The following is a 9,153-nucleotide window of genomic DNA, read 5'->3' on the forward strand; positions in this document are numbered from 1 at the left end:
CAATGTACATGGGGCATGTGCTCTGCTACAAGCTCACTAGCATGAGTGAGGAGGGATAATATTTAATCAAAATAGCCTCTCCTACTTTCCTCAACATTCCCACAACTTGCCCATATAGTTATTGACCTCTATTCCATCACGATCTCCAAAATCCAGTGAGAAAGATCTTCTGCATTGCTTCTACCCCTTTGGTGCTGAAGTACGGTAGTTCCACGTGGTGTTATCGTTATTTCTGTTGTCTGGTCTCTGACCGTAATAGAGTGGGCTGAAATGAGTTGGGGGGGGGGGAGTGAGCATGGTGTTGCAATGTCAGGTTTTTTATTGTGAAACCGCTGCCTGTATCTTCCATAAGGAGAACACAGATCACAAACGGGGGACCATTGCAGTGTCAATATTTCCAGAAACTCAGAACCATAACTCCTTGGTGGTGACTTGTACAGGAATTCTTCATTCAGTGCTATGTGAGGAAGCTATTTTGCCTATGAGAACTCTGCACTTGCCAAGTAAGTGAGAGGCCAGAACTAAGCTGGAATTTTTTTTTTTTATCACTGTGCTATATCAGGTGAAATCTTGAGCAGTTGCAAATGGCCTTAAGTGTCTCAACATCTGGAAATGAGAGTGCCTGGGTTACAGTTTAAAAAGGAGGTAGGGCTTATGATTTACCAGATAGATGTTTCTAGTATATAATTTAGAAGACTGTACCACGTACTGCTATCTTTTTTTGTTTTCATGCTTTCATTGAAAGAAGCATAATTATTCCGTTTTTCATAAATATCAGCCCAATCTGACGCCTTGCAGCCTGGGACAGGGGCCTTGATTACAGAAGCCAGCAGGTATTCATTGCCCCATTATATATGGCTTGTTGGTTTTGCTAACTTAATTTTTGCGTGGTTAGACAGCTTTGGAACGCAGACAGCTTTGACACAGGCCAGGCTGCAAAATATATATCGTTTCAAGTCAGCAGCCGAGTGCCAATTTGGCACAATACACCAGTGGGCGCAAAGAGCAGAAAAACTTCACCAACCTTGTGTTCAGATACTATTCTCCGAGGCATTGCTGTTCAGCTTTCCTGCGTCGCCAAGATGATTGCCTTTGCAAATCATTCCCCATTTCTCTCTGTGCCAGGCACTCTTCCTCTCGAGGTGCCAGCGTTATTATTAGAAGACAGTTTTCAATATCGAGAAGAGCCATTAAGTAGTGTCTCGCTCACTGCTGAGGGAGTGGGGCTCACAGTGGGGCTCGTTCAGTACTCCAGTTTCCATCGCTACACTCTGTATCTCTTCCCTGGATGGTATTTAACGTCCAAGGAAGATGATGAGAAAGTTTTAACACTAAGGAGAAAATGAGAGATCCTGAAGTGCAAGGGACTTTGTGGTGGTAATTTGCAGGTTTCCTTCCAGGCCTAGTTAGCAGTGGCAGGCTAATTCAGAATGTGGGGAGTGGGGGTGAATTGGTAGAGTGGTCCACAGTTGTAGGTAGTGGGGGTCAAAGACCCATTACTATTTCTGCAGGAGGCTCCTTGTCTCCAGCATTCTCGAGTCACCCAATCAGCATGAAAGGGAAGCATTTTAGCCAATGTGTGCCCCAAATCTAAGCATTTAGGAACACTGAGAACGTAAGGAGCTTCAGTTTCATGAGAATGGTGTGCAAGCTCTGTTACGTGCCAAGGAACTTTTCAGAAAACACAACTTCAGTCACCCCAAAAGAATACATTAGAGCATGCCAAATCACTTCCCAAAATGCATGGAAAATAGGAGATCTAGCTGAAAGGCAACACCGAGATCTGCGTTGATCTTATAATTATTGTATCATAAGATTGCGCAATAAACTTAGAAGGTTGCATGATCTTAGAGGGACTGTGGCTGTGACCATCATGAAAGGACCCTGCACTTCTGGAATTGACTCGTGGGGGTGTCACATGATTCAGTGCTCCCTGCAGATACAATTAAGGAAGGTGCGCTGGGCTTGTCAGCAGGGTCATGCCACAATTGCCAAATGTCCAGCACTCCTGCACGACCCTTTGAGGAGCCGACTGCACAGGTACTACGTGTGTGTGTGTGTGTGTGTGTGTGTGTGTGTGTGTGCGTGTGATATCACACATGCTCAATGGGCCCCCCAATGTTGGGCGCAACTTGGCGCCTGTGCCTGGTGGCATGGAGTTGCAAGAACAGTCTCTTGCTGGCAGAATCATTGCTGTTGGCCAGGAGGTGGCCGTGGCAAGGCAGTAAGAAAGCTGGGGCTGTGCTGACACAATGGCAGAGCCAACACAGCGCTACTGTCCGGAGGCAGCATCAGCATCCAGGGCTCCTCTCGGGTAAGTACCACACCTCCACAGCCAGAAGACTAGTGCTGGAGCTCCATCCCACTGCTCTCGCTAATAAGAAGCAACAACACAAACTGCCAAAATATACAGGAGGGTTCAGGAGCCAGATCTAAAATGAGAAGGTTTGACTGCATTTTCTAGCAAGATGGCCTAATATGTGCTTCCCAGACTTATGCATGTGTAAGAACGCAGCTATCAATCTGATTGCTCCCTTTGCCACATTTAGTGATGCTATTTCGGTTCAAATGCATGCAAAAAACAATATTTTATAAAGAAAATACACATAAAAATTAATCACTTAGGAGGGAATGTCTAGAAGGGTACATAGGCACACATAATTTAGAGAGGAAGCATTGCAAAATGCATATTTTAGGAGAAAGTTCCCCAAAACACATATATTAGGGACAATATGCATACAATATAACGGTAAGGTTTTTACATGTAAAACCCCCCAGACCAAATCCACAGGTAATGCCGCTTACAACTGAAAATGTGACATAGAGCAGAAAAGGCTGATCCTTCCATCCCTCTGATTCACAGCTAATATTCAGTCTACACATTTTGAGGGAAAGTGTTACAGTCCATTTCAGAATGCAAGTGAATGATGGCATGAATTGGCCCTCCCTGCAGATATCAAAGCTAGTACGTGTGAGGGAAGGTCAGAACAGTTCTCAAAACAATGTTTTAATGGCATTAGGAGCTTTTCACAGCAACTGGATATAAATTTGTGGGTATTTTGATTTACCACCTTTCCTGAATGTTCAGTACCTCTGGAATCCAAGTGTGCTTAATGTCTACACGACGGAGGAAAGTGAGATTACCAGGATGATAGAGTGTTGTTTCTCAGCTTCCAAGTAATTGGTTTAATATTGATGACAGTGAAGCATTATGTAAATAATATACTGTCAGGATTACTGCACATGTCAGCTTTTCAGAATGATTGCTGACATTTTCCGCAAAGTGCCAGAAGCTTCTCACTAGACTTGCCTTAATCGTAAAACTGAGAATAGGCTGTGCTTCATAGCACCAGGCAGCCAGAATAAAGGGCCCTAAGGAGTATTCCCCAAACAATCTTCTGTTAAAACAATGGACATATCTGGAGAGAGGGGGGGAGGTTTTTCTATTGTTTCTCAGTGTAGTGAACTAAATCATATGCTCAGACTTTGAGACACTGTTCAATACATGTGAAGCAGAAGCCCACCTTAAAACTGAAACAAGGAACTAGGTAAAGTTGGCAGCATCGTTATGTGGATAGTGTCATTTTATAGTTTAGTCACTAGGTGGCACTGAACTTAATTGTATATGGGGAGAGTAAGGAGTTTTATGTTCATGATTTTCCTCCTGCTTGTTTGTTTCTCTTTTTTCCAATCTTATATTCAGAGAGAAACCAAAAATGATAGATTCACCCACCCCTAAGTTGCACGCACCCATACACACAGGGTTTCCTTAGGCCACTTGCAGACAGATAATGTCAAGTGTGCTTTCCTTCAGTTCTACAGCTCTAGGACAACTGGCAGATTTCCACAAAATTTTCTGGTGTGGGATGAACCAGCAAAGCAGGTTCCCCATAGCTACTCCTTCTCTGGCTGATGGATGGGGCTCTGCTGATTTCCCCCCAGCTGGGAGCTCTAGCCCCACAGTGGCTCCCAGACATTTGGGTCACGGATCTGGAGATATCTGAACATTCAGTGGCATTGGTGAAGAGTTTTAACGATAAGCAATCTGCAGGTATTATATTGCCCATTGCTATTGTTGTTATGACATAATAACAGCAACCTTGAAGCCACGATTATCTCATAGTGGTTTTTCTAGTGTTCTTCGGCTTTCCCTCTATTTGTATTGTGTTACTTGGTGACACAGAGAACATCATAAATCATAGGACTATGAAGATGGCACTTGGCATATGCATTTCTGTTCCATGGATGCTCCTGTTTCCTGATTTGTCATCTGTCTTACTGACTCATTGATGGCATGTGGTGGAAATTACTGTTAAGTTATTGACTGCTCAACAGGCACATCTGACACAGCAAAGATCATATATCTCAACTCCTGCTGTTTTGTGATGAGCACGTAGGACAGGAGTCATCTGTGCCACTTCTTTGGGCAAGCACATGCCCTTTCTATCACTTCCAATATGCACCAAAGTTGATAATGGAAAGCCCGTCCTTTCAAACTGTTCCACACCACAGTGGAAAGATCTCTGCATACAATGTCAGGGATGCAGCCAATTCCAGTGAGTGCACACTTCCACTTGAAACGTATCTCAGCACCATTACATCTTGAGCTATGTCTATGATTCTGGATACTATCTGTGGAGTAGAGCGATGTTTTCTGGAGTAGCCTGGGGAGCCTGATCAGTCTAGGCTGTTCCTGTCCAAGGAAACATGGTGCACTTTGACATTTTGACCACCTGATTCACCGACAAATTTTCCCGAATTTCAGCTTTGGGGCTACTAATAATTTGAATCCAGTCTAAATATGGAATGTCCACTTCCATACCTCCTTCAGCAAATTTATGGCTTTACTCAGCAATGCAGAAGGAGCCCCAAACAATCAACTGGAAGCTATATTCCACCATTTTGTAAGCAAATGCAACAATACGCAGAGAGGAGATATATATATATATATATATAAGCATCTAGATGAATAAAAGCATGCTGGGATAAAAGGAGGTAGTGAAGGGGCCTGATGCACCTTCCTAGGTAGCTGTTTCATAGCCTGAGCATCACTGAGAAGGCCCATCCACCACACCAGAGACGGCAATGGACACGAAGAAGATCTCCGCCATGAAGTAAGTTTTCAGACAGGTTTATATAGGAGGAAGGGATCCTAAATAATAGGCTTTAGCTACCAGAAATTTTGGATACACTGGCTACTTGTATCTTTTCTAACACCTGTCTTTGCAAAATGGCGTGTGCACGAACTGGTGTCATCAACATAGAGAAAATAACTGGGTTCGCAACACACGGCAAGCTTTTCTGCACATTGAAACCCCAGCTGGCCATGTTGAATGGCGGCATGTAGTCTTTGCATGAAGCAAGCAGTATATCTCATAGTAGCCCAGTTTGCTCGTAATGCTAAGCCAAGCTATGGGTCAATTTAAATGAGCAAATGTGGTGGGTTCCCATAAAAAGGATTATGGCAGCTGTGCGCCTCCACAGGTTCTTCTGTCACCACCCTACCAGACGTTAGGCCGTGGTATGGCTTAGCATTATGCCCAAATCCTGGCATTGTGGTTTGCCTTGCATCAGGCAAACTATGTATGAATGGTAAACCAAGTCCATGCCTTGGTTACAGCTTAGGGTTTGTCTAGAGTGAGACAAACAATGAACCTGGGTTTTGAAATAGCTCTAAGCCAAACCAGGCATCCCCAAACTGCAGCCCTCCAGATGTTTTGGCCTACAACTCCCATGATCCCTAGCTAACAGGACCAGTAGTCAGGGATGATGGGAATTGTAGTCCAAAACATCTGGAGGGCCAAAGTTTGGGGATGCCTGTTCTAGGAAACCCAACATTTTCTTGTTCATGCTAAGTGCCCACTGGCCCCGAAAGGTTGGTGACCCACCTGAGAAATTGGCATCTAGACTGCAATGCCTAAATCGGCTTCAACTTTAAAAGGGGAGCCTTCTGCGATACTTTTTGTAACTTGACCCTAATACAAAAATGCAAACTTCCCCAGTCTTGTGGGACTGTTATACCCATAAACCTGGTTTGCAAATGGGAGGGACTGGGACATTTCCCCCTGAAACGGATCAAGTCATGTTGAGATGCCAGAGACCCATTCTTCCAAAAAAAGCTCATTTTTATTTCTTTTCCTTTCTTGGTCTAGTACTAAGGTTTAGAGTGCCAAAGCAGTCTCTGTTGGTGAAGTCTAAAAACAACTCTACTGGCAGAAACAAATTTTGCCAGAGGCCATTTCCTGGGCTTGTTGCTGTTTTTCTGTTTTTGTGACAAATGTTACCACAATCCTTATATCCACTTACTTGGGAGTGAATCCCATTGAACTTAATGGAATTTACTTCTGAGGAGACATGCATATGACTGCTTAACTTAGATATGAAATTCCTAAAATGTTTCACCATTCAAGTTAAGAGATACAATTGCATCTAAAAAGCAAAATGCAATTAGAACTATATATATCAGCTTTCCACGATCTGGTTCCCTCCACAGGTTATCGCAACAGCTCCCATCATAATGCAATACTGACAGATCTTCAGATACAAAATCTTCAACCATATTTTAAAAATTTTTTTTTAAAGGAGTATACACTTCTTTCACTTCTTCTACAGTCGTGTGGGAAACTGCTCCGAGTGCTACTCCAATGCTTCATCCATTTTGTTTCTCATCTCTGCTAAGTTGGCAGCTCACCAGATGGTGTCTCCATCAGTTTGTAAATGTAGTTTATGAGGTGTTGAGAGAGTCCTGAGGAGAAAACAGAAGGCACAAAGCCAACTATGAAATTGACTGGAAAAGAAATGCCAAAGGGAGAAGACAGCAAGGAGAGGAGGATAAACTAAAATGGTAGAGTGGTAAGTCACCAGCAGTGCTCTGTAAGAGTTGGTGGGTTGTTTCAGGTATTTGGAGAGCACACGCAGAACCTATTTCAGCTGAATGTGAGGAAACCGCTTGAAGCATCCATTGCATGGAGGTATTTCAATTGCTTTTGTTTGATTTGCTCATTGCAAACAGCTGAAAGTCTGTGAATTTTGATAAAGAACCTGATTTGCAATGGGGGTAGAATAATTTGGATTGCAAAAGCCCATAAAAGTAATAAAAGAACCTGTCTGTTTGAAACTAAATAGAAATACTATGAAACGCCAAGAACCCTTTGAAAGGAAACAAAACCAGTGTAAACCCTGCACCCTTGGAACCTCTCCCCACTTGAAAGGTAGGTGGATTCTGCATTTGAACTCGGGGGCTATGGCTGAAATCAGGTCACCTCAGCCATAGACTTGCTAGATGGTTGCTGCATAGTTCCCTGTCTTGTCTCAGATTTACACCTGTAGAACAAGCAGTTGTAGGAAATGCCATCCCAGTTCCTGTGGCGACACTGCTGACTCTGAAAGGTAAGGTGGAAGCAGATATCTTTCAAAGAGAATAAGTTCTTTGTTCAGCCTGTCACTGATCTTACCTTCCAAGTCCTGGACTGCAGAATCCGGGACCGGCAGCCGTGTGACACCGGAAGTTGCGTCGACGTAACTTCCGGTGTCGCTTTGCCCTTCTATGGGCACCAAAAATGGCCGCCGCCAGCTTCGAAAGCCACTTGTACGCATGTCAGGAAGTGTGGCGACGCAACTTCCGGTGTCACTCCGCCCATCTATGGGGACCAAAAATGGCCACCGCTGACACCGGAAGTGACGTCTATGCACTTCTGGACATGCGTAGATGTGACTTTTGAAGCCGGCGGCGGTCATTTTTGGTGCCCATAGAAGCGCAAATCGGGGGGGGGGAAATGGCCGCGGGCAGGAGAAAATAACGGAGAAAAACGGGAGACGAAGTGATACGGGGGACCACCGGGAAAAGGTAAGTAAAATCGGGGTTTTCCCAGAGAAAACGGGGTACTTGGCAGCTATGTCACTGATATGCGAACGAGACACAAATTATTCTGTACATAGAGCTGTACAGGAATTAAATACTGCATCAAATGAAGTTTCTAATTTAAAAATACTTCCTGCTCCAAGTCTGCTGAGTCTTGATACACTGCATGTTAATTTCATTTTGTTTGCTTCCTTTTTCTTTTCTTTTCTTAAAAAAATTCTTTTGTGTCTGGGGGGAGAAAACTGAAGCATGGTTTGTAATGCATTGTACCATTCTTTTTCTTCTTCTTTTTAAAAGTGTCTGGGTGCCGTTTGAGCAAATGTTATTACTGCTCATCACATCAATTAGCAATTTAATTATTCTCTAGTCCCAGGTGGCCCCTTCTGATTCCCGCTTGATTCCTTTTCCTGAATAGCGAGTAAGCATCTTTCTCATCAGTGTAATGCTTAGCTTCATCAAGGTATCTAATAATACCCAGCAGTATAATTTTACTGGAAGTTCAAAGCATAGGTCATGGCAGCGAGTATAAAATAAATAAACAGGAGAACTGAAAAGGCAGTGATTTGATAGTGAGACTCCCATGAAATCCCAGCAAAAAGGCATCCCCAAAAGGCCCTCCAGATGTTTTGGACTACAATTCCCATCATCCCTGACCACTGGTCTGTTAGCTAGGGATCATGGGAGTTGTAGGCCAAAACATCTGGAGGGCCGCAGTTTGGGGATGCCTGTACTAAACCCTAGAGCAGATTCAGGATCCAAACTGATAATAAAGTGTTGTCTACTGAAGGATTTGTTGCACAGCTGTGCAAAATCCATAGTGCTTACTATACGGAATAGGATTTTTTCCACAACAGGTGTCTGTTTCAGACAGTGCCAGACTTACGTATAAGCTAAACAAGCTATAGCTTAGGGCCCCACTCTCTTGGGGCCCCCCAAAAAATCTAAAGGAAAAGAAACCTGGATGTACAGTTCCAAAATATAAGATAAAAAGCAAATAAAATAAAACCTACATACAGCAACAGTGTTTTGTGTTGTGTAGGCTCCTGTGATGTAAGGAATAGGCCCCTCCTGCTAGCCTGTTCCCTAAAATATCACTGGTTTGCTCATTTCTATATATAGGGTGCCTACATTCTGCATGGACAGGTTGCATGGCAACATGTGCAAATGGCTTTAGATACCTATTAGGTCCATAAATTACCATATAGCATATATGCAACACAAAAAACAGCAACAATTTGTTGTTGACAAAGGACAGCTGGACATATAAAGGGCCCCATTACCTTCAGTAGCTT

This window comes from Zootoca vivipara, chromosome 11 (genome assembly GCF_965207765.1).
Source record: "Zootoca vivipara chromosome 11, rZooViv2.hap1.1, whole genome shotgun sequence".
In the NCBI taxonomy this organism is placed as follows: Eukaryota; Metazoa; Chordata; class Lepidosauria; order Squamata; family Lacertidae; genus Zootoca; species Zootoca vivipara.